The sequence below is a fragment of the Triticum aestivum genome, chromosome 3D (assembly GCF_018294505.1).
Source record: "Triticum aestivum cultivar Chinese Spring chromosome 3D, IWGSC CS RefSeq v2.1, whole genome shotgun sequence".
Lineage (NCBI taxonomy): Eukaryota > Viridiplantae > Streptophyta > Magnoliopsida > Poales > Poaceae > Triticum > Triticum aestivum.
In genome coordinates, this window is record NC_057802.1 from 402230012 (window position 1) to 402256234 (window position 26223).

General features: G+C 45.7%; 1 long non-coding RNA gene and 1 pseudogene across 1 annotated transcript; both read right to left on the minus strand.

Moving 5' to 3' along the window:
• On the minus strand, positions 1 to 3610 carry LOC123079186 (uncharacterized). The gene is made up of 3 exons (XR_006437885.1): positions 3015 to 3610; positions 2879 to 2929; positions 1 to 2793 (listed from the first exon to the last, which is right to left on the minus strand). It is a non-coding gene; the product is annotated as an uncharacterized lncRNA (long non-coding RNA).
• A 3781-nt stretch (positions 3611 to 7391) lies between these two features.
• Positions 7392 to 10528, minus strand: LOC123079185 (60S ribosomal protein L18a-like; annotated as a pseudogene).
• Positions 10529 to 26223: the final 15695 nt, after the last annotated feature.

Genomic DNA, 26223 nt, shown 5'->3' on the forward strand with positions numbered 1-26223 from the left:
TTGATAGAAATAGAAATCAATTACATCATATAATTTGGTTATATACTCTCTTGTGTACATATCCTAAACCCTACCCCCTTGTGATCAACACTTTGTCCTTTGAGTCGAATGGCACAGCTACTACCGCTTGTGGCAAAAGAAAGGACTCGGCAATATACCCATCAATGTCAAGAGAAAAAGAATATGTGATGTATCTCTACCTGTGCAAAACAATGTAAAACCCATACATGCTATGTACACTCTCATTGCCTAGCATAGCATAAGTAGCTGAAAGACACTGTACAAAAGAATTGACAATTAGCAAGAAAGAAGCATGCCCTCAGCTGTGTAGACAGCCATAAAACAAAAAGTGGCAAAAGCCCCATAAGAATTAGCTTTGCCATCTACTCCCTCTGTTCCAAAATAGATGACCCAACTTTGTACAACAATGTAAAACCCATACTAAGTTAGTACAAAGTTGGGTCATCTATTTTGGAACGGAGGGAGTAGTTTATGAGCTAAAGTTGAGCATTCACCAATGGATAAAACATATTGAGCATCAGCTATAAAACAAACTCTATTTTTCTAATAAGACGACATAGGTGTGAAATGGGCAAAGTCTATTTTGCCATCCAGTTTATACATGAGCTAAAGTGGAAAGCTATGTTCACAGATGCATAAATAAACAAAATAGAAAATTAGTTAAACAGATTCTGTTTTTCCCTTGAAATACCTGAAGGAGCCAAGTCCTAGATTTAATTTCAATACTACCTCGACTCTTTTGCAATTTCCTGACCATACTGGGTAGTAGAAACTTGTTAACTACAGCAACATATTCAGGAAACAATAGCTTAAATGTTGCAAAATTGCATGGGTTATATAAGAATATGCTAAATATTTAAGATGAAAAAATAAGAATATGCTGAATTTGAAAGAAAAATATTATATAATTCGAAAGAATCACAAGCTTATCTTTGTATAGAACAAAGACTTAACTAACTCAGAGTAAAACATGCAAGAATAGCTTGCGGACCAATTTTGTTCCCTTTCTCTTAGGTACTATATAAATGTCCCCTATCTAGAAAGGGCCTCAACTAATGATCCAGCCATGGTAAAACATTAAACAAGGCACCCAAGGAAAGCTCCATCCATGGAGGCACACCATGCAAGGCCATAAGATAAGCTGAATTCAAAAAAACATGACAGACAATATATGTGTTTCAGTATTTTACCTTCAGATATCGGTATGACACACATATAAAAGGTGCAGGACAGAAGCTAACTTAACAAATACTTCCTCTGTTCATAAATACAAGACGCTTTGGAGAGTTGTATGGTCAGTCTAAAACGTCCTATATTGATGAACAGAGGGAGTATGAACTGATTGATGCAAACACTTTAGATCCAATAATGAAAGAGTTCGTAGTTGGACTCAAGAGGTGTAACTATTACATGATGACCGATATTTTCAGCAAGCTCTGTCAACAAAATTCTGTCATACTCCCTCCGTTTCAAAATAGATGATCCAACTTCGTATTAACTTTGTACTAAAGTTAGTATAAAGTTGAGTCATCTATTTTGAAACGGAGGGAGTACCTTTTATGTAGTAGCTAACTATGATCAGAAAATGTGTCACTTTCTTTGCCAGCCAAAGGTCGGTACTGAATTGATAACAAGACTGACAAACACATTGCCCTGTAGAACTTCACATGTCAGCGATATCATGATAATTTTTTTATAGCAGAAGAATATGCAAAACACAGTATGAATGGTAATTAATAATTAGTAATTACAGTTATATGAATAAGTTCCTTAATCTCATGTGGTAGTCATTCTAGGATTATATTTAAATGGCAAACCAAAATGCTCAAATCTAAAAGTTGCTGGAAGTAACCAAAATGTTCATTTACATGGAAATTAACAGGAAAATCAATGTTTCTTGAAACATGGATTCATGTGATTTACAGCCCACAAATACCCGCTATAAGATGCAATGTTAAGCTTTGTAATTTCTGTTGGGACAAAAACAGTGGCACCATTTTATTTAGAAATAAAAAACAGCATCCAGCTGCTGCAACCTGAGTGAGATGGCCAAGTACATGTTTCCCAAAGATCCAAGGCAGGCAGTGGCATACATAATGCAACGACTAAAAGGGCTTTTGACAGATCTCCAGAAAATAGAGAAGACAAAAGAACTAACAATATTTACCACACCATATAGAAAAATACTAAAGGTCCTACAAATAAAAAAAATGATTTCAGGATGAGAAAACAAACACCAAAATCTTTCAGGAGAAGCAAATCTGTGTGCTGATTCTGTAGCTAGTTCACTGAAATAGGACCTTAGCTTTTTGCTGGTGTAGCACATGGCAAACCACAGTAGTGTTCTCAAGCAAAATATTACGCATTAATAATCTGAATGGAAGGTATTATTTTCTCTAAAGGATGATACCTGGCCACCGAGTTTCTGAATGTCAGGTGCTACAACAGGACATAATTTATGCTAGAGCATGGCAATTGGCAGGTAAAATTACTTGCCATGACATGCCTAGCAGATCCTTAAATCAAACACTGCAGTTCTAGATACAACTCTTATCTTCCCATGAAGAGTAGGAGACATAAGCGGCAAATAGGTAAAAGAAGTAACCAACTATTGCTAGAACCAAACTAAGTTTGGAAGAGGAGGGAAGCACACAATGAATTCATAATGCTTCTGAATTCAAACTGGATATAGAAAAACTCACACACACTGTCCTTTTCTAAGATGTTTGCGACTTGGTTCAAAAAGTCCAAAGAGAATATATGCAGTCATACCTGCAAAAAAATAAGAGAATATGTTAGTTGTATGTGTCATATTTATTGAGGGGAGAGAGAGCATAAACTAAGGATAGAAACATACATTGCTCTCACTATAACAATCACGTGGCACATCTTTGCATCAACAACGGTTCTGGCCAACAAAATCATAAATTAGTTAAAAACTCAATCTAATAGTATGTGTCGAGATAATTTGTTGCTTAGCAAATCTATTTTACCAGGTAGGATATTTCCACTTTGATCTGGGCATCTCGGCCTCCCAGCGATCCCCCGAGATAGACGTTTCCTGGTCGTCCGATCTTCCCTCTCAGTTTCCTCTCACATCTGACCCAGGAGAGGCCGCACAGACACCCAAGAACGGCTGACCCAGCCAATCACTAGACAACCTGAGCCCACAGGTCATTTGCCCCTGCGAATTCACCGCCCGGTCAAAACAGAATGCGACGACGCGCGGGATGATCCAACAAAAAGCACCACACCAACGTCCTGTTTGACCAGCATCCGATGGCTAAGAAGTAACAAAATCGAGTGAGCCCCTGGAAGGCCGAGTTGCCCAGAGACCTTATAGGATTAAATTTTCTATAGGATAGGATTCCTATAGGACTTGGTTTCCTATTCATATGTAGGATTAGTCCTTGGTTTTGTAGGAATGGATTCCTATTCATATGTAGGATGGGTCCCTATCCTACACAAGCTAGCAATAAGATATGCATCAGCATAGAAAAGAAACATGTAACCAACCAACTCATACTGGTACAGAGAAGGTCAGGAAGAGAGACATGCCAGGGGTAGAGAGAGGCCACGGAGGGGACCCGGGGAGTACCTACAGTTGGGAGGGAAGGGTGGCCACGCCGGCGTGCACCCGTGGTGGCGAGGAGGAGCTTTAGTCGGAGACCTAAATGCCGGCTTGCCAGGGGCTCGTAAATATGCGATAACAGTTCAAGTGCATGAAGCCAAGCAAATCATTTTAGGACATGAATCTTTGATCTGCATTGTACCGAAATAGGGTAGTAATTTATCCTTGCCATTACAGAAAGCACATGTAGCACCTGACATGAAAAGTAAAAAGAGAGGGAATTAACCAATAAAACCACACATTAATAAAAAAGAGCAAATTATGTACAAGATCATCCATAGAAGTCAAGGTGCACATGAAGGTTGCACTGAATAGCATCTGTGCCGAAGAAATAAAAGAACACCAAATTACACCTTACTGAAGTGAACATAGCAATAAGCAGCAAAGTATAAGAGGATACGACTTTGAACATGTTGATCGGCAATTCTCTATAGCTTGCAAATACACTAATAATAGGTAGCGTGGTAAATCAGATGATACAAACCTAGCTAAAGTTAGTAGAGTCAAAGCGCCTAAGCCTGGAAGAAAATAGTGGCACCACAAAATGTCTCTCAACCACCTTTTGGCTAGATTTATTTTAGACGGTGGAGTGTACAAGCCCTACAAACTGAAACGAACAATAATAAGCAGGAGAATGACAAACAATGCAAATTAAAAAAAAAGTTCACTCGGTAGCAACCCACAGCGCTAATGGCTAGTCAAGTGAAATATATAGATGGAAATGATAAAAGCAACCATCCATATATTTTGATACAAATAAGGGCATATCCAAATATGACATGCATGACAACCTCAAATCCATGGGGTCCATTTGGTTAGATCAGAATGAGCAAAAATGGAAAACAGTGACAAACATTCAGCACAAGAGAACAAAGTTTTGCATCTACACAGCAGTGAAGCAAGGCAATGAGCCAAATTAGTGCATCTACTACATACTTGACTCACTCTACACTCTAGGCTTACATAGCATCACATTAATGTCAGGTCACTCATGGGAAATAAAATAAATTGAAGACCAAGATTTGTGTATGGTGAATGAAAAAAAAGCAGAAAAGAGAAGTAAAACCCTCTATCGTAAGGCCTCTTCCCTGTGAATTTCTTAGACACAGGAGCAGCACAAAGGAAGACGTTTTGGCATATAATATTCACAAATGAAGTTTTTACTCATTATCCATTGGTAACAGAGACACCTTAATAATACGATTTCCTGGTAGACAAACAATTACAAGATTTGACATTAGTGTGCTGACACAAATGGCATATTAAAAATACCAATAAATTTAGAAAAATGGATGTTCATTGACTAAATTGACCAAACCAAATAAGGTCCAGATACTACTGGTAATAACTAATCACTTGACTAATTGCAGGTAATGCATAATCCAACTACTGAAATGGCATGTACAGGCAGCCACCAAGATCTGTAATGTAGTCATAAACCTGCACATTAAAAAGTTGATAATTGTTCTTATGCAGGTTCTGACTCATACAACAGATCTGATCAACCTATAGCTCAGTGTGTAAAATTTTAAAAAGAAAATACAAGAAATGATGGGGGAGGATGGTTGCAGCTTGCCTAGAGAGGAGCACCATGGCACCATCAAAAAGGGATCTTTGTACAGCAAAGCAACTCGGTACGCTCGGTCGGAGGGGAATCAACCTCCGCCCAAACCCTATCTGCATAACAACAAAAAATTAGGAAGACATGAATTAGAGAGATGAGCCCAGCTCATCATGGGAAGACAAGGTAAGGAAAAGAGCTTACCCGTGTTCGAGTTCCCCCATGAACTGAAAGATGTCCTCGAACTCTCCTCCTCTGCAGGCAGCCGTCGGGGTGGTAGCTCAACGAGGATAGATTTGTTGTTGTCCTCACTGCATCACACAGTCATCCCGTGGCCTTCCTAGAGATCGTGTGCGCTGCGTCCACCCTGCCTGAATGGAAGAGATTGGAGGATGAGCAGCAGCCAGGCTGAGAAAAAGAGAGGGTAAGGGGGAAAAGAGAGAGGGGGGCTCACCTATTCAGAGCAGCAACGAGCGCCATGGAGGTCACCTGTTCCTCGAGATCCCACCGGCAACGAGTACCATGGAGGGCCAGGAAAAAAATTACATGCGCTTGGCCATGGAGACGAAGACGAGCGGCGGACCTAGTTCATCTTTCCCGCGGCTGCACCCCACCGCGACTGGAGTGCAATCCCCGCCGCTCTTCTCAGGCACGGATCCATCGCCCATGTGCGCCTTCTTCGGCGCCGCCGCCGGAGAGAGAAGTGAAGGAGAGGAGGCGGCATAGCAGAGAGCAGGGAAGGAGGGGAGCGGGGCTCACGGGGCGAGGTGCGGAGGAAGCGGGGGAGGCGGCTGCGGGACTGTGGAGGAAGCGAGGGAGGCGGCTACGAGATTGGCGAGGAGGGCGGGATTGGCTCGTGGGCCTAGGGTTCCTTTTACCCAGATCGTGATTGACGAGCAAGCGACGCAGACTTCCCGTACCAAAAGCTGAAGAAAACTCACGTGTAGCTCGCGGCCCCACGCCAAACGAGCCCCACATGTCATTCTCTCGTGAACCAGACGCAAAAGTAAAAACAAGCGAGCGGTTAACCAGCCGCCAGCAGCCAAAATATTACTGTACCAGCTCAATCGGGTGGTCAAAAGTGGCAAGCGCGAGCGATGCCCTCAGCTATGCGGGTACTCTAGGAGGGTTTATATGTTCAATGAGACTCCAAAAGAAAAATGATATCTGCTCGAACTCACCCTTGAAGATCAAGAGCTCACGAACGGCCTTGAACTCACACTTAAGATCAAGAGCTCACGAACTGCCGTGGCTAAGAGCATCCCAAGACAGTTCCATCCAATCGTTTTCCTGATCGGAGGCCGCCGATGCAAGTTTTCTTCCTTCCCATCACCTACAGACTCCTTTCTCTTCTCTGTGTAATCCACCTCTCTCCCTTCCACCTCCTTCGCAACATGAGTGACAGAGCCATCAATCCCCCTAAGGAGAAGTTTATATCATTGTACACCATGAACTCCACACTATCATTGCTTACATTCTCAAAGGAAAAGACTAGATAGCTTCCTGTAGGCTGCGCCTCATACAAGCTCTATTCTTGCTCCCTGTATTCTTATCCCATCCAGCCCCTTTTGCACTGTTCTCCCCTTGCACCCTCTACCCTGCACTTCTTCCTCTGTTCGTACGAAGCCACTTTTTCTTCCCCTGCTCATGAACTTCCTAGGTTAGCGATAGTTTCCACGATTGTTGTCATTTTGCCTTGTTTGTGAATAATAACATGAGCAGCACTTTCCTTAACATAAATGTTCACTCTTGTCAATCTGGTGGCCACAGTGAGTTGTGACATAGTTGGCACATACGGATGGGACAGAACGGAGGTAAGCTATTACTTTCACTATATTTTCCTTCCCAAGTTCCTATTTTCATTTCAAACTGGGCTTCCAGTTTCCAGTTCAGAGGCAATATAAACCATATAGCAGCAAAGTGCATAGGACTGCATGGATCCTTCCATCAACTTCAATTGACTAATGTTTTACACCATTTGGAGGTGCCACGCAATTTTAAACATACAGCAGCAAAATCGTATCTGGCATAGTAATGGCAAGCCTTCAGAACAGGCAAATTATCTAATTGCCAAACATATCAAATCGCCCAATGGAGTAATAGTACGTCCGGCACAGTAAAGCAAGCTGGAAGAGTAAGGACGCCATTGAAGGTTGGCGCACAAATATTTGCTGGCAATTTAGTTCAAAACTGAAACAAAGAACTTGTTTTAAATAGATAATCTCAGTCACAAGTCAAACCAAATCAGTTCAACAGTAACAACTATTTTACAAAGATATTGAAACTTGGTACTCCTTGCAACAAATGCACTTTAACTAGATAAAACTACAGATAAAAGGATGTTGGCGAGGATGCCTGCCATAACCTTGAAGGTCACGGAGCTAGAGCATCCTGGCAGCTAGTGATGTAGGCAACAGGGAAAAAGAGGGAACCAAGCTATTTGTTGGAAACCTCGGCAAAGTTGCCTCATAAGTCATAACCACATGAACTTAACTTACACTTCAGGTAACAAAAAGTATGGCAAAACACCTTATGCTTTGCTAACACTTATACGAAGAGTTTTCTCTTCACGCCCCAGTCCACGGCCAGGGCAGCCCTGGGCCTGGCTACGGCGCTGTTGGCAAGGATGCCTTCCATAAACCAAATAAGGCCAATGAGCTCAAGCAACCAAGCAACTCGATGTAGGCAACAGGGAAAAAGAGGAAACCAAATTATATCTTGGAAACCTCGGCAAAGTTGCCTCACCAGGTCCCAGTGATAAATGAGACCTAGTGAGCAGAACTCAAAACATATACGCAGAGTTTGGAACTGCAGAATACATATACTTCTCTGCAGCATATAGGCAGTATGTATGTTGACAAGTATGCATACCATAAACCTAAGAAGGTCAATGAGCTTGAGCAAATAATTGACAAATATTATAGGCAACAGGGAAAAAGAGGAAACCAAATTATATCTTGGTAGCCTCGGCAAAGTTGCCTCACAAAATCCCAATGATAAATGAGATCTAGTGACAAAAACTCAAATATATCGGCAGAGTTTAGAGAAAACACATTCAATACAGTGTATAGGCCCTGTGGAACTACCAAGCGTGTTGGCAAATATGCATACCATAGACCTAATAAGGTCAATGAGCTTGAGCATGCAGTTGACAAATGTTATAGGCAACAGGGAAAAAGAGGAAACCAAATTACATCTTGGAAGCCTCGGCAAAGTTGCCTCACCAGGTACCGGTGATAAGTGAAATCTAGTGAGCAGAAATCAAAAACATATAGGCACAGTTTGGAACTGCAGAATACATATACTTCTCTGCAGCACATAGGCAGTATGTATGTTGGCAAGTATGCATACCATAAACCTAAGAAGGTCAATGAGCTTGAGCAAACAATTGACAAATATTATAGGCAACAGGGAAAAAGAGGAAACCAAATTATATCTTGGTAGCCTCGGCAAAGTTGCCTCACAAAATCCCAATGATAAATGAGATCTAGTGACAAAAACTCAAATATATCGGCAGAGTTTAGAGAATACACATTCACTACAGTGTGTAGGCACAGTGGAACTACCAAGCATGTTGACAAGTATGCATACCATAGACCTAATAAGGTCAAAGAACTTGAGCATACAGTTGACAAATGTTATAGGCAACAGGGAAAAAGAGGAAACCAAATTACATCTTGGAAGCCTCGGCAAAGTTGCCCCACAAAATCACAAAATAATGATCCAAAATTATGATTGGGAGAATAGCAGATAACTAAACAGAATTAAATATGAACATATTTTATAAATGTTGGCATGGATGTCCATCCATTAGTTAATGAACATAAATAAAAACATCCAAGAACAAGCATGATTTTGGTAGTAGGGAAAAAGAGGGGAACCAAATTAACTGTTGGTAACTGCAAAGTTACCATGCCAACTACTTAAACCTTTGTAATGACGTTCAAAACCGAAGTATCTCATTCAAAAACAACTCAAAAATATCACTACTTGTGTATGCCAGAATAATATCACTGCTGATAACAACATGGCTAAAGATAGAAACAAAGTCCAATTGTGCAAATCAATGAGACTAACACATAAGTATGACAGAGTACATTTGAGAAACAAAGTGAACTAAGATTATTACAACCCTTAGTTGGCAAATGGTTTATCCCAATCATTATATAAGAAAAAAAATAGAGATTCAGATAAACAACATTGGAGCAAAAAGAAAGTTCATGTACTCGTATCAGGCAGTCATATAACCACAAATGTTACAAAGATTAAACAAGGGTTGTCAATCCCATAAAGGGCACGACGTGGAACTGCTATCTAGAATTAAGAAGAATAAAATGTTGCATATCAATACTATTAATATGAACTAGCAATGATACTTCATAATGGACAGGCTTACAGCTTATGGACGGGATGGGTTATCACATCGATGCCTTGAAGGTCGTCTTCAGCTTCCTGGTTAGTGGCCTGACCTTCTGGTAGACCAGCGGGAACCTGATGTCCGACTTGTGAAACTGCTTAGTGTTATCACGCTTGCAGATGTTGAAGTGGACAGTGGCTGTCTTGATGATCTGGATGCAGGGGGATCTGACACGGTGGCGGGAAGCCATCTCCGTGTACATCTGCTCCACTGCGCCATTGAGGGTGGTGTCACGGTACTCCTTGTACATGTTGTGGTATCCAGTCCTGCTTTGGTAACACAGCCAGATACCAAAGTTCTTGATTGTGGTGGGGTTCTTCTCAACAATCTACAGATCGAAAAAAGGCAACACTATAAGGGAGACATGCACTAGAAGCCAATGATTGAATTCTTCACCATCCAACATTAATCAGAAGTTACAGCAGACGCCAGTAGCATTTTGACCAACGAGAACAGTTGGTGGTACACTAATGCAAATAAATTAACAACGATCTCACACTCGGATATCCTTCTAATGGCATTGCCAAGCTAGTACGATTCAACCACGGAGTAAACTAAAATGAGCGTAGAAGAAGAGCTCACCTCGTTGAAGGCGAGGATCTGGCCGTTGCTCTTCTTCACGCATCCTCGAGAGGCTTCCAAATTTGAATCATGTCCTCACCAGAAATTGGATTTGGCGCGGACCTCGTTGGTGGCCCAGAGCTTCATGCGGTAGATCCTGGGATGCTCCTCGGTCGGCGTCGGCAGGCCCCTCCCGACCACCTGGTACTGGTGGAACTGCACTAGCGCGAGCGCCAAATGGTCAGTTCAGATCACACGACGAGAACTAATCCCCGTGATAGCGGTGCGTACGAGTAAGAGAGCTCACCCTTAACGCGACCATCCTGGCAGGAGTTGCTGAGGTCGCTGTGCTGCGGTGGGAGGCGATGGGCTTGCTGGCGTGCGATGCTCCGAGACGGCGGCGCCGCAGGGAAAGGATTAAGGGGTCGGGGGGATTTATAGATTTGGTAGAGTGCGACGAGGCCGAAGAGGCGGGTGAAGGGACGAGGCGTAAAACCCTAATGGGCCAGGAACGTTGTGGGGTGGGTGTATCATCGTAAGCCCAAAGGCCCAGCAGGCCATTCTTTTCTTTTCTTTTTCTCGTGAGGTGTTTTCTTTTCTCCGCGTGCACTATTACTAGTAGGGAAACATTTAGAGTCGGTGCGCCGGCCAAAGCGCGGATCCGTCGCACGCGGATCCGTCGCACGCCAGCCTGGCGTCGCCCACTCTTGCGCATAGCCCAACAACCCTTTTTTACGGGCCCATAACCACTTTATTATCCATCGAGGAACTTTCCTCGTCTCCCTACCGCAGCCTTCGTCTTCCTCGCTGCAAGCAGCTCGCGCTCCTCCGCCATGGCCCTCGTCGGCCCTAGCTCCGCTCACCGCTAGATGACCCTCCCCCAAACTGCTCCATCCCAGGCACACGCACTTGCGCATCCATGGTCCATTCGTTGACAGTGCAGGGCGGAAAACGTCTGCGTGCAAGTGCAACCATGACGAGCTCGGACCACACTGGTACGCGGCCCGGCGTGAAACTGATTCAACTGAAGTCGCGGGGGGGAGAGGGGGGGGTGGGGGGTTGCGACCGTTGGTGTGAGGTGCTGGAACCAGGAGATGAAGGAGCTGCGACCCATGGCAGAGTTTGCTACAACCAAATACGGCGAGGGCATGACCCGCGACGGCAGCGACATAGTATTACTGCAACCGCATAAGTTTTTGCTACTACCGATGTCTGCAATTGCTATCACCGGCGATGGCATTTGCTACATCCTTCATGATGATGCTGCAACCTCGACGGCGGCGACGATTTTTTTTTTGCTGCAACCGGCTATGGTCGAAGCTACCACCGGCGAGCTTTTTTGCTACAACCATGTACAGATCAATTAGCTGCGACTCGGGTCGGCGGCAATGATATTTTGCTGCAACCGTTGTCAATTTTTGCTACTACCAGCGTCATTGTTTGCTACATGCTTCACAGCTTAGATGCGACATGCGACAACGGCGCGACATTTTTGCTACACCTGTTCATGGATTAGCTACAACCAGACTCTGCAGAATTAAAAAAGTTGCAACCGTTTGACAGAGGAAGCTTGAATCGTATGTGCAAAAAGCTCCAACCGGTACTTGTTTTTGCTTCGATAGGTGGACAATTTTGCTGCTACCGGCGGCAACCCGAGGAGAGATGCATCTTTTTTTTTGTGAGCTCGCCGTCGGGGTGCTGTGTCCGGCGAACAGTCGGCACCGGAGCGTGGTCGTCGTGCACTAGGGTTGCAAGCGGTGCCACCGGATTACAAGGCTGCAACCATGGGCGCACGTTGCTGCATCCACGGAGATGAGAATCGCACGAAGGCGACATAGGTGAGGGCGGCGACCAACGGCGAGGGCGGCGACCGGAGGCGACGACGGTGAGGCGGCGAGCCGGCAACAGGGGAGGAGGTGCGGGGGCGCGCAGGTGGGTGGGTAGTGAGTCGAGCGGGGGAGGAGGAGTAGGGGATTCGCAACGGTGAGGAAGACGATGACCTAGTCCACGCGAGCGCGCCTGATACAAGCAGGAATCGAGCGGTTCTGTAGCCTCCGTGTTAGTCAGATCGAACAGCTGGCGCTGGACCGGCCGAAACGTTCGGCCGGCGCCTAGCGGTTCCCTTACTAGTAAGGTTCAAAAAGTAAAGTTAGAGATGCAAAAGTGTGAAGTTCGATACTGTTTGATCAAGGGTGATGGTTCAGTGTCCGATGAAATATTGTCGTACGTATAGTAGTTGTTCTCTATTGAGAGCGGTATAATAAACAGGTTACGCACTACCATCGGCCAGAATTTCTTGCAGCACCGTGGAGTCGTGGTCTCGTGGACATTACATCAAGGCAAGCATCATGTGATCAAAGATTGATGCACCTACGAGGACAAGCATCGATGCATCCATCCCCAAAGACAAAGAGAAGCGGCAGTCACAACTTCAGCTCGCATAACAAGCACGGACGGAAACAAGCACAGGCAGAGCTTCATAGCCTTCCCTCTGCCCAACGATAAAAGTCGCAATCCGCCGGACGCCAATTTACGGGCTTTATATTATTATTTTTGAAAAAACCCCATACATTAATTAATTAATAATGTTATTACAATTGTTCATTACAAAATTCGCCACACAGGGCGGGACGCTATTAGGAAGAATCCCATCAGATTTACTTATAAAGCTAAACTTCGCAATTTCATGAGCCACCTTATTAGCGTTCCGATTAATTTTCGCAATTTTAAAATTCTTAAGCATCTTCGAAATACTCAAGGCTTCTTTCTTCAGATCAACGAGCGAGGACCTGTCAAGATTCTCATTTGCAAGGAAAGAACGGACAAAAGCACAATCAGTCTCCAAAATAATGGACCGGTGAAGAGTAATACCTATATAAAGGCCTGCCAGGCAAGCACGCAGCTCAGCTTCATTCACGCTGTAGCACTGACCCAGAAAGTCCCACGAAGATATAATAACTTCGCCAGATGAGTTCCTCACAACCACCCCACACTGGCCGCATTAATACTCTCCACATATCTGGCATCGACATTGATCTTGATATAATCTTTTGGTGGAGGTTTCCATCCCACCTTTTGTTGTGATGTTGCGAAAATTGGTGTAGCACCTCCCATTTTTTCTTTACCTTTGTTACTAGGAACAACCTCGACAGTGTCATGACAGGACGTAAAAGAAGACCCATAGTTTACCACAAAAATTGCAGAAGCAGCAATGGATTCCTGCCCTTTTCCAAAAATTAAATCATTTCTCAGATGCCATGCTCGCCAGAAAAGAAACAAAACTTGCTCTCGCTGTTGCAGGCTCAAATGATCCAACAAAATCAATAGCCAATCTGGCCCCGAGAATTTGAACCACTCTTCATCAGGAATATTTCATGATTCTCTCAAGGCGAGTCGCAGAGCACGAGCCTTGGAACAAGTAATGAGGGCATGAAAAGGGCTTTCATCTTCTACTCCACAAATAGAGCACATACCTGAAGTAATCTGATGGTGCTTAACTCTCTTGGTCTGGACTGCCAAGCTATTGGTTGCTGCTCTCCAGGCAAAAATCCTTATCTTCTGAGGGATATTAGCCTTCCAAATTAAATCCCAGAGCTTTCTTTCTCCACATGGATCTCCACTAGATTGACCCAATTTATCTTGACTATCCTTCAACTCAATCGCTAAATTGTACGCATTTTTAACAGAAAATATACCGTTCTTCTCATAGTGCCACGCAATAAAATCCCCATCCCCATAAGCATGAATATGAATCTTAAGAATCTCCTCTGCGTCATGGGGATAGAAAAGGTACTTAATCAAATTTTCATCCCATACCTTTCTCCCGCTCAAGAACAAATCAGAGACCCATCTCAATATAGTATTATGCCTTTTAGCTGAGATTTTAAGTCCAGTGCTCCTCGATAACCAATTATCCCTTCAAATATTAATACTAGATCCATCACCCACCTGCCAAATGACGCCATTTTTAAGTAATTCCAGACCATGCATAATACCTTGCCAAGTGAGTGATGCAGACTGAGAAAACACTGTATGAAGAATATGTCCCCGAGGATAATACTTTGCCTTCATCAGCTTAGCACACAACGAATCTGGATAAACCAATAACCTCCACGCTTGTTTGGCTAAGAGGGCTAGGTTAAATAATCTGAGATCCCGGAATCCCATACCACCCTTACCTTTTGTGACGCTCGGATAATTAAGCTACAATAATCTCCTGCTAATGATGCCACGTCATCATTCTTACTGTTGCTAATCCTCATTTGATCCAAGCATAATTCAAATTCAATTCAAATTAAGGTCCTAAAATTCAACTTTGTCAAACATGCAAAATACAATGTTCAAAGTGTGGCAAATATTCCACAACTAATTATGGTTGTAAACCAACATTTTTGCAAAGTGTTTAAATGCCTTAAACTAGTCAACACAGTGGCCTAGATAACAATTTAATTGCTTTTTAAATTGTAAAAATACTAAACTATTTTATTTTAACCTCAAACTATTTGTGGCAGTGGCATAAGTTACTAGTGTTAATTTAGAGACTAGTGTTGTATTTTATAAAACTAAAAATAAAAGGAAACTAATTAGAAAACAGAAAAGGCAAAATGAAAATAAAATGAAAAGGCCTCCGCTGACCCTCCCGGGCCTCGGTCCATCTCACCGAACCGGCCCAGCCCACATTCTCCTTCTCCCCCCACCCGTGCACTGCTCCTCCATCCCGCGTCGCTACAGGGCGTGGTCGCCGCCCGACCACCTCGCCAACCCCGTCGCTGCAGGATAAGGATGCCCCCATCTCGACCCCTCGGGCTCCTCCCCTCCACCTCGCCCAGATCCACTCTCCTCTCGCTCCCTCTCCCTTCGCTGCCCGTGCCCGGAGCCGCATGACCATGGCCGTCCCCCACTGAAGGCGCGGCCATCGACCGCCCGTGCCCCGCCGTCGAGTCCAGGAGCTCCTCCGCGTCCCACTACGTCGCCTACGTCGTCTACGAGGCCGGATCGCGCCTGCATCGACGCCACCGCGTCGTCTTCTTCCCGTCGGCCCCGCCACTACCTCGCCGTCGTCCTGCTACTCCGGCGCCTCCCCGACCTCGTCGTCGTGCTCCACTGTGAGCCCCTTCGCCGCTACCCCCTGCCTCCCCTCCGTTTTCTTCGCCGTAGGCCACCGTCCCAAGCCGTCCCCGTCGTCCCGCTCGTCCCCGACCGCGACCGCAGCCCCCGACCGCCGCGGCCCCGCGCGCGCCCCCCGTTGATGCCCCGCGCTGCCGTCAACCGCCTGGCCCCGCTCCCGCCGTCGCCCGCTTGGCCTCGCCTAGCGCCCCGCCTCTGCTGCCGCGTGCTGCACAAACGCCGGCAGCCCCCCTGCGCCCACGCGCGGCCGCGCCCACCACCCCCCCGCTCGCGCCCGGCGCCCCCCACGGGCGCCCCGCCAGGCGCTCCCTGGCCTCCACGTCCGCCCGCGGCGCGCACCGCCGCCCCTGACCGCGTCCACCCTGTGCTGCTGCTGCTTTTGCTCCGCTGCCGCCCGCCTGCTGCCTTCCTCCGCCGCTCACCTACGCCCGCCCCCTGCTTCGCCCCTGGCCGCCGCTGCCGCACCTCCCGCACCCCCTGCTGGCCGCGCCATGACCGGCCCCGACGCGCCGCCCTGGCCCCTGCGCCCTGCTGCCCGCGCTGCTCGCCTCCCCTGCTGCAGTTGCCTCGCCGCCGCTCCTTCGCTCCGTCGCCACAACCCGCCCTGGCCACCGGCCTCTTCACTCGCCGCGCTCCGCCGTCCTCGTCGGCCCCGCCCGCGGCCCCTTCTCGCTGGCGCTCGCGCCGGCGCGCGCCTCTGCTCGCAAACGGGTTGGGCACTAGCGCCCGATGCCCGAGCGCCCGTAACCCGCGTGTGCCAGCGCCCGCAAAGGCCCTATGGGCCAATGACAGCCGGGGCCCACTCCCCTGAAAGTTATAAAAAAAGAAATTAATAAAGATTGTAATTATTAATTAATTAGTTAATTAACTCTGTTTAGTTAATCTAATCGAGTAATTAAACTAATTAACCATGATTAATTAATCTAGGTTTATGACAAATGGGACCCATCAGTCAGTTGACTAGTCAACGGTCAACTTTAACCGCCGACGTCATCATGATGATGTCATAAATGCTTTTTGATTTAATTAATCTGTTAATTGCTGAAAATGAGTTAAAACTTTGGAAATTAATATAAAATAATCCGTAGCTCGGATGAAAATGTTTTTTACATGAAAGTTGCTCAGAAAAATCCAACAAATCCGGATACGTGGTCCGTTCATCTGTCACATGCCCCTAGCATGCTGAACATGGAACTTTCCCCCTCCGGTCATCTGTCTGACACAGGTCCGGAACCGGGAACACCTTCCCAGTTGAATTCCCCCTTCACCTATAACGTCTAGGACCGCGTTAGAACACGTCTAGCTATGCCTGTTGTCCTGTTATGCACTTGCTTGCTATGTATTTACTGTTTCTCCCCCCTCTTCTCTTCGGTAGACCCTGTGGCGGCTGCCGATGCCGCTGTGATCGACTACGTCACCGACGACCCCTCCTTGTCTGAGCAACCAGGCAAGCCCCCCTTTGATCATCCCGATATCGCCCATTCCATTCTCTCATGCTTGCATTAGATTTTTCTACTATTATTGTTTGCTCCTATTCTGATGCATAGCCTGCTTTTGTAACCTGCTCATTGTACCTTGCCTGCTTATCCTAAACTGCTTAGTATAGGTTGGTTAGTGATCCATCAGTGACCCCACCTTGTCCTTGTTGCCCCTGCTTCATCATCGAAGACCCGATCAACGGGATCGAAGACCCGATCAATGGGATCGAAGACCAGGCCCCGGCACCGCACATCACTTTCCCCTTAGTTGCTCGACACTACTGGGTTACTATCGAGTGCCGAGGGTGAGACCTCTTCAGCACTTCTGATGTTAACCTGTAGTGTAGCTATTCGGTCGTGGTCATCGAGGGTGATTCCGCCTTAACCACTTCCGATACGACTCTGTCGTGCAACCCCTCAAGTGTGAACCTCGGGGGTGGTTCCTCTTACGTTCACCTTGATGACTACATCGAGTGGAATCCACCGGGGTGATTCCTCGGGTTTTCCCCTTGATGTTTGGACACACAGTTACTATGGTTACTATGACTTTACACTGAACCATGTTACTAAAGACGGGTCGGCTCTGAGGGGTACCCGCGTGAGCTTAATTGCGAGTGATGTGGAGTCGGGTCGACCTGGAGGGTGCCCGCGAGATAATTACGAGGTGTGGCCGGGCATTCCTAGCGCTTGCCACAAGTCCTCGATACGGGGCAACGGGGTCACATCTTTCGTGAGTCTCTGCTTGTTACCGCGTGCTCCTAATCCACTACGATTTGGATATTTGATCCGAGGGGCCTCTGGCCTGATAGCACTAACCATCACGTGGGCATAGTATGGGCGTTCTGCGTCGTATGCATCAGCCAAAGCTTAATAGACGTCAGCGACTGAGCACCGCGCGCCAGGTTGGACTGCGTAAGCACCTGCCTTGTTGAAGGAGGTAGCTAGGTCTGCTCACCGGCTGCCCACGCAACGTGCAGGAGTTCCCGGGGAGATGGCCCATGACCCCTGGGGGCATAGGTTTAGTCAGGCATGCTGACCTCTCTATTAAGCCTAGGTCGGGTTGCGGCGTATTGTTTGGCCGATGCCGGGCATGACCCAGGAAAGTGTGTCCGGTCGGAGTTAATCGAGCGTGGTGGGTAAGTTGGTGCACCCCTGCAGGGAAGAAAACATATGTCGATAGCATGTCCTACGGTAACGGACACTTGGAGTTGTATCTCGATCGATACAACTATAACTGGATACTTGAGATGAGACATGGATATGAGAAATGGATAGTATGGCTCTGGGATTGCTTTCTCGCAGGGAGTCGAGAAAGGATCTCTGGCCGAGGTTGATAACACTACTACTACTTTGCTTTATGCTACTCTACTCCCTCCTGTTGCTGCAAGATGGTGGTTTCCAGAAGATGCTAGTCTTCGATAGGACTAGGTTCTCCCCTCTATTCTGGCATTTCTGCAGCCCAGTCCACATATACAGCCTTCCTTTGATAATGTTGCATATGTAGTGTAGATCCTTGCTTGCGAGTACTTTGGATGAGTACTCACGGTTGCTTTGCTCCCCCTTTTCCCCCTTTCTTCTTCTTTCCGGTTATGCAACCAGATGTCGGAGCCCAGGAGCCAGATGCCACCATCGATGCCTACTACTACGTGGAGACCGCCGATGACCAAGAGTAGTTAGGAGGCTCCCAGGCAGGAGGCCTTGCCTTTTCGATCGTAGATGCCTTTGTGCTAGTCTTCTTAAGGCAAACTTATCTAACTTATGTCTGTACTCAGATATTGTTGCTTCCGCTGACTCTTGTGTTTTCGAGCTTATGTATTTGAGCCCTCGAGGCCCCTGGCTTGTAATATAAAGCTTGTATTATTTTAATTTGTGTCTAGAGTTGTGTTGTGATATCTTCCCGTGAGTCCTTGCTCTTGATCATACACATTTGCGTGTATGATTAGTGTACGATTGAATCGAGGGCGTCACAAGTTGGTATCAGAGCCGACTGACTGTAGGTAGCCCCCTTTCCAACTCCTTGGCCGAAGTTGAGTCTAGTCAATGAAAAACTTTTACTAACTTGGCTGTGTGGCTTACGGGCCCGAATCGCCAATTGGATGGTATTAGGATCTTTTATTGCTCGTCTATACTCTGGGACTCTGATCTCTCGTCCATTCGGGTTAAACATTTTACTAACTTTGACATTAGGTTCTCGTACCGACTTCCTCTCGGAGAGCCCCGACATTTCCGATGATCGCCTGCTTGGCCAGAAGATTCTGCAGATACTCCTCGATGTTTCTCAAGACCCTGTGTCCACTGTCTTGCAGTTCCTGACCACCGATAATCCCCGTGAATAAAACCCTCGCCGCTTGTACCTTCATACCAAGTTGCTCCTGTTATTACAGGATGTACTCTCCGTTCCTTCGAGAATCCTTTGTGCCTTCTGCTTTGCGGCTTCTTTTTGCACTGCGGATAATTCACTTAACCGTGGTCTGTTCATCCCCAGTTGTTCATATGCTTTCCAAAATACTTGGAAATACTATCTGATCTTCCGAAAATCCTCTGCAGCCTATTGCTCTTGATTCTCCTTGCCTGCTTGCAGTAGGATTAATTCCATATGTCCAGCAATATTCTTTAAAATTCTTTGTGATTGTCATTCTGTTACTATGGATTCAACGTGTGAGCGAATACTCGCAATCATCAATTAATCCTTGGAAATTTTCTTTCTGGCTCAGACATCCTTCCAGATATGAGTTGGTTCTTGCCCAATCCAGAATTGATCGGGTACACCTCTAAGTCTATTCAACTTACTCATCTTTTGATCAGAGCCTCTGCTTCTGATCCTTCGTCTTGAAATCATAATTCCTTTGTACCCAAGCATCGAATCATTCAGACGTTTCTATAAGCCGATGCCTTTGCATTTCTTCTTCTTCTGGTTGAATACTGATACTCACATCAACTCCGTCGTGAATCGCCAGATCCATTACTGGGTTGTTATCCGACAGTGTCCTTCACATCCAAAATCTTGTGAGTTTTTCCCTGATACATAATACCTTCGGTAAATTGTATCATTTGCTTTGACTTCAATACTCTGCTTTCGAACTCGTATCTTTTGCTTGGTTGATGGTTCTGTAGATTCGTAAAAATGCCCCGATGGGTTGAACTTATGCCTTCCATAATCCGTCTGAACCCGAGAGTTCTCACGAGTCTTACTCTTCTGGTACTTCGCCAGATAAATCTTCTGCACTACAATTTCTTCGAAAACGAGGAGTGAATGAAAGGTTATGCATTGAAGCAGTGGGAGTCGACCTTGAACCTTTGAGTTCATGCCCATGGACCCGATGTAGAACTTATCATGGAAGCTGCTCATAAAATAATAATTATTTCTTTGGTACAAGCTCATATTGTACCTATGAATTGATCCTTTGCAATTGTGGTTCCGACCATATTTCCTCCTTGATTTCATTTACCGGATAAGTTAAAATACTTATCCTCTGCAAATCATTCCCCCGTCCAACCTCTACTCTGATTTACCTTCTGGCATTACACCTAGTATATGATATTGGGAAGTTTTATACCCCATCACATCATTCCTAGCCTAATCGGCTATATTTTTATCGTGTCAACTTTTAACTGTGCTACCTGGTCCTTATGCCCGGAGCAACTTTAGATGATGAGCTAAGATTACGTCGACCTTCCTCATCTTATCATTTCACCTCGAACAACAAGCTTGACTTCGAGCTTGTGTCGAATCTGTGGTTCTCATAACCTTTCACTTCATCCTTCCTTTTCTGCTCAATGGCATCTTCATAGAGTCTCTCGACAAAATCTGTCGTGATCGCCGTCTACACTTTGGCTTCTTCAGAGATGTCAATTGAATTCATGGCTAGAAATACCATCCCTGCCCCTCGATGATTTGTGATATCATCGATGACATCTTGACTTCCTAACAACACAGACCTGGTTGTGCTTGGTTATTCCTTACGTTCTGAGATATCTTGGAATTGTTTCTCGGTATCTCTTGTGATCTTCGAACCCAATCTTTACTTGACACCATATAATTGCCGCATCGAAGCATGACTGTGGTATTCTGAATATCTACAAGAACATCGAAAGCATAATGCAAAATGTTTCTCGTTCAATTACCCTCACACCATTGTATGGGTAATATCATGATTCTTCCCTCTCCCCATTATCTAAATGCTTTTGAACTTGCTGTCCTATCATGTATATCCTGCTCTGCTTTTCCTTGGGAAGGATATACTCCCAACTCTTATGTGTACACACATCTTCCTTTCCGTTGGGTTGTTTGATTTGATAGTCATATTTTTCCTTCCCATTGGTTTGTTTAACCATTCTTGTGATCTGTATGATATAAGAAGTAATAATTCACTGCTTATGTAAACACCACGGTGTACAACTCTATCGGTAAGACCCTGTTACTATTGTTGATGACATTCCGGTAACCACTGATGGACGAGAACCTTGCCTATTGGTCCGCCTCGTTTAACGAGCAGGAAAATGGTTCTCTTCGTCCCTCGCCCTTGGTACCGACCTTGTTGCCGGCATAACTGGCAGGCCACCCTCTGACATGCCTTGCTATCAAGACCTTGCAAGATGTCACCGCTCCTTCTACTTTTAACCCACATGGTGGGCCCATAACCCACAGTTCTACAGGATCGAAACCTGACTCTCCTGTACACCCCTGTTTTCCAGAATTGTTCCTCGCACTTGGCTTCGTATGTAAATCATGAGCCACCTTCCTAGCGATATATTCCGGTATCAGACGCAATACTTATTCCCATTGCTCTGAGCCCCTTTCACCCTCTGTTTCAGGCAATGAACGATTGCCTACCCGGTTGAAGCTTCTTTTTGCTCCTCCTCACCTTCCTCTCGATGACTTTCTTGAATCAACTTGAGAGATGCTTCTGTGTCATGTTCACTGACATAGTCCCCACGTACCTATCTTGTGTTGAGCTCCGTCCTTCCCGAGTCTTTCCCCTTACTCCACCTCTTAAATCTCGGGACGAGATTTCTTGTAGTGGAGGAGAATTGTGACGCTCGGATAATTAAGCAACAATAATCTCCTGCTAATGATGCCACGTCATCATTCTTACTGTTGCTAATCCTCATTTGATCCGAAGCATAATTCAAATTCAATTCAAATTAAGGTCCTAAAATTCAACTTTGTCAAACATGCAAAATACAATGTTCAAAGTGTGGCAAATATTCCACAACTAATTATGGTGGTGAACCAACATTTTTGCAAAGTGTTTAAATGCCTTAAACTAGTCAACACAGTGGCCTAGATAATAATTTAATTGCTTTTTAAATTGTAAAAATACTAAACTATTTTATTTTAACCTAAAACTATTTGTGGCAGTGGCATAAGTTACTAGTGTTGTATTTTATAAAATAAAAAATAAAAGGAAACTAATTAGAAAACAGAAAAGGCAAGATGAAAATAAAATGAAAAGGCCTCCCCTGACCCCCCGGGCCTCGGCCCATCTCACCGAACCGGCCCAGCCCACATTCTCCTTCTCCCCCACCCGTGCACTGCTCCTCCGTCCCGCGTCGCTACAGGGCGCGGTCGCCGCCCGACCACCTCGCCAACCCCGTCGCTGCAGGGATAAGGATGCCCCCATCTCGACCCCTCGGGCTCCTCCCCTCCACCTCGCCTAGATCCACTCTCCTCTCGCTCCCTCTCCCTTCGCTGCCCGCGCGCGGAGCCGCATGACCATGGCCGTCCCCCACTGAAGCCGCGGCCATCGACCGCCCCGTGCCCCGCCGTCGAGTCTAGGAGCTCCTCACTACGTCGTCTATGAGGCCGGATCGGCCCGGATCGCGCCTGCATCGACGCCACCGCGTCGTCTTCTTCCCGCCGGCTCCGCCACTACCTCGCCGTCGTCCTGCTACTCCGGCGCCTCCCCGACCTCGTCGTCGTGCTCCACTGTGAGCCCCTTCGCAGCTACCACTGCCCCCCTCTGTTTTCTTCGCCGTAGGCCGCCATCCCAAGTCGTCCCCGTCGTCCCGCTCGTCCCCGACCGCGACCGCAGCCCCTGACCGCCGCGGCCCCGCACGCGCTGCAGCGCGCGCCCCGTTGATGCCCCGCGCCGCCGTCAACGGACACTTGGAGTTTTATCCCGATCGATACAACTAGAACTGGATACTTGAGATGAGACATTGATATGAGAAATGGATAGTATGGCTCTCGGATTGCTTTCTCGCAAGGAGTCGAGAAAGGATCTCTAGCCGAGGTTGATAACACTACTACTACTTTGCTTTATGCTACTCTACTCCCTCCTGTTGCTGCAAGATGGTGGTTTCCAGAAGATGCTAATCTTCGATAGGACTAGGTTCTCCCCTCTATTCTGGCATTTCTGCAGCCCAGTCCACATATACAGCCTTCCTTTGATAATGTTGCATATGTAGTGTAGATCCTTACTTGCGAGTACTTTGGATGAGTACTTACGGCTGCTTTGCTCCCCCTTTTCCCTCTTTCTTCTTCTTTCCGGTTGATGCAACCAGATGTCAGAGCCCAGGAGCCAGATGCCACCGTAGATGCCTACTACTACGTGGAGACTGCCGACGATCAGGAGTAGTTAGGAGGCTCCCAGGCAGGAGGCCTTGCCTTTTCGATCGTAGATGCCTTTGTGCTAGCCTTCTTAAGGCAAACTTGTCTAACTTATGTCTGTACTCAGATATTGTTGCTTCCGCTGACTCTTGTGTTTTTGAGTTTATGTATTCGAGCCCTCGAGGCCCCTGGCTTCTAATATAAAGCTTGTATTATTTTAATTTGTGTCTAGAGTTGTGTTGTGATATCTTCCCGTGAGTCCTTGATCTTGATCGTACACATTTGCGTGTATGATTAGTGTACGATTGAATCGAGGGTGTCACACCTTTAGACCTTGTTAATTTGTCCCATGCAAACCAATGTGTTTTTCTTCGATCTTCCTCATCTCCCCACCAAAAAATCCTGATAATCTGGGTTAACTCCTCACAAAGGGAAGCCGGGAACTTAAAAATACCCATAGCATACACATGTAGAGCTTGAATAACTGATTTTATTAAGTCCTCTTTCACCCTAGAAGAAGCATATTTCTCTATCCAGTCAGAGAGCCTTTTCGAAACCTTTTCTTTAGTAGATTGAAACTTACCAGCTTTCATTCTTCCCTCAGGAACCGGAAGTCCAAGATATTTATCTTCGAAACCATCGACCGTAATTTTTAAGATTACCATTATAGCCACTTGGTTCTCCAAACTACACTTTTTCCCAAACATCATGGAACACTTATCAGGACTTAATAACTGCCCAGTCCCTTTCTCGTACTCCATCAAAATATTTTTAATGGCGACTGCTTGATCAATGGAGCCTTTGAAAAATAACATACTGTCGCCCGCAAACAGCAAGTGAGAAATACTTGGGGCTTGTCTATTCAAATGGAACTCCCGAGGAGCTCCCCTGGTAGAAGCATCTTTAAGCAGTAAAGAAAGTGCCTCGGCAACAAATAGGAACAAATACGCGGATAAAGGATCTCCGTGCCTGAGCCCCCGAGTAGGTGAAAACATCTCCAACAATTGTCCGTTGAAGCGCACTGCAAATTTCACTGATGTAACACATGCCATAATCCAATTTATCCACGTCGGTGCAAAACCCAAAGCCCCCATCATACATTGTAAGAAACACCAGTCCACCCGATCAAAGGCTTTCGCCAAGTCCAACTTATATGCGCAAAATTCCCCTCTGAAATCTTTCAGCGTACTTAACGAATGCATACATTCAAAAGCTATGAGAGCATTGTCAGAAATTAACCTTCCCGGAATAAATGCACTTTGAGTAGGCGAAATCATACCATTAAGGAGCGGTCGCAGTCTGTTAACAAGGCATTTGGAAATAATCTTATAGATAACATTGCACAAACTGATCGGCCTGAACTCTTTAATAGATTGAGGATTCTTAACTTTTGGGATGAGAACAATAGTTGTGTTATTTATCCCCTTGGCATAATTCCAGAATTAAAAAACTGTTGGACAGCCTTAACAATATCCACTTTGATCAAACCCCAATTTCGTTGGAAAAACCTTGCAGGAAAACCATCCGGACCCAGAGCTTTTAACGGTCCCATTTGAAAAAGCGCATCACTAATCTCTTGTTCAGAAAACGGTTTGTAAAGCTCATCATTCATATCATCAGATACAAGGGGTATAACCAACGGAATAATATGTGACGGGTCAACGGAGTCATCAACAGAATAAAGATTTTTAAAGAACGAGTTTGTTATACCTTTCATTTCCTCCAGATTTTTCGTGAGACCCCCATCATCCTTCCTTAGTGCCGCAATATAATTTTTCTTTGCTCTCCATGAAGCCTTTCTCTAAAAATAATTAGTATTACGATCTCCTCCTCTTATTTTATCCAAACGAGATCTTTGCTTCCATAGCATCTCTTCCTTTATAAGAAGCTCATCCATCTCTTGAAGAATTTTCTTCCTTTCCATCACTGCAGAATGATCATTCCTACTAAACAACACATTTAGTCTTTTACGAGGCCACTCCAGCTTCTTTGGTAAATAACCAGTATGGACCCGACTCCACCCATGAAGAGATTTCATTAATTTGTCTAACTTATTAGCAATATCTTCAAGATCATTAATATTAGACTCTCTATTCCAGCAAGCACTAATCAGGTCATCCAAAGCTTCACCTTCCCTCTCCCAATAAGATTCATATTTCAACTGATTAACAAATCTACCCACCCGGTGAGTACCCAAAACCTCAACAAAAATGGGACAATGATCAGACCTGGAGCTTATTATATGGGATACCTTACATCGAGGGAACATTGAAGACCAAAGCGGGCACGCCACCGCACGATCATGACGCACCTTAACATTCTTGTTTCCATCTTGTTTGTTATTATACGTCCAAGGCACGCCATGGTAACCCAAGTCATATAAATTGCAATCAGACAAAGCTTCACGAAAATTAGCCATTAGTCTAGTAGACCTCTTATGACAAGAGAGTGCTCTTCTTGCCACATAGCTTCGTTAAAATCCCCCATCATAAACCAAGCTCCAACACCAAGAGGTTTAATCCGTCTCAAGAGATCCCACGTAACATACCTTTGACTCGCCTTAGGCTTACCGTAAATGAAGGTGCACCTCCACTTTGTTCCTTTCAACGTACAAATCAATAAAGTGGTCACCATATTTGTTCACCTCACAAGAGTAGGCCTCATCTCAAAACACAGCTAGTCCACCACCTTTACCATGGCCAGAAACAGTAAAAACATTATTCATACCCAACCTATAGGGCAAGCTCTCAACATACTCTTTATTCTTTCATGTTTCAGATAAAAAGATAATATTGCGTTTCGGGAGAGCGGCTCTGGCGACGCCCAGGGCGACTCGCCCGTGACGGATATGTCGGCGGCGCCGGCCCGGGAGGC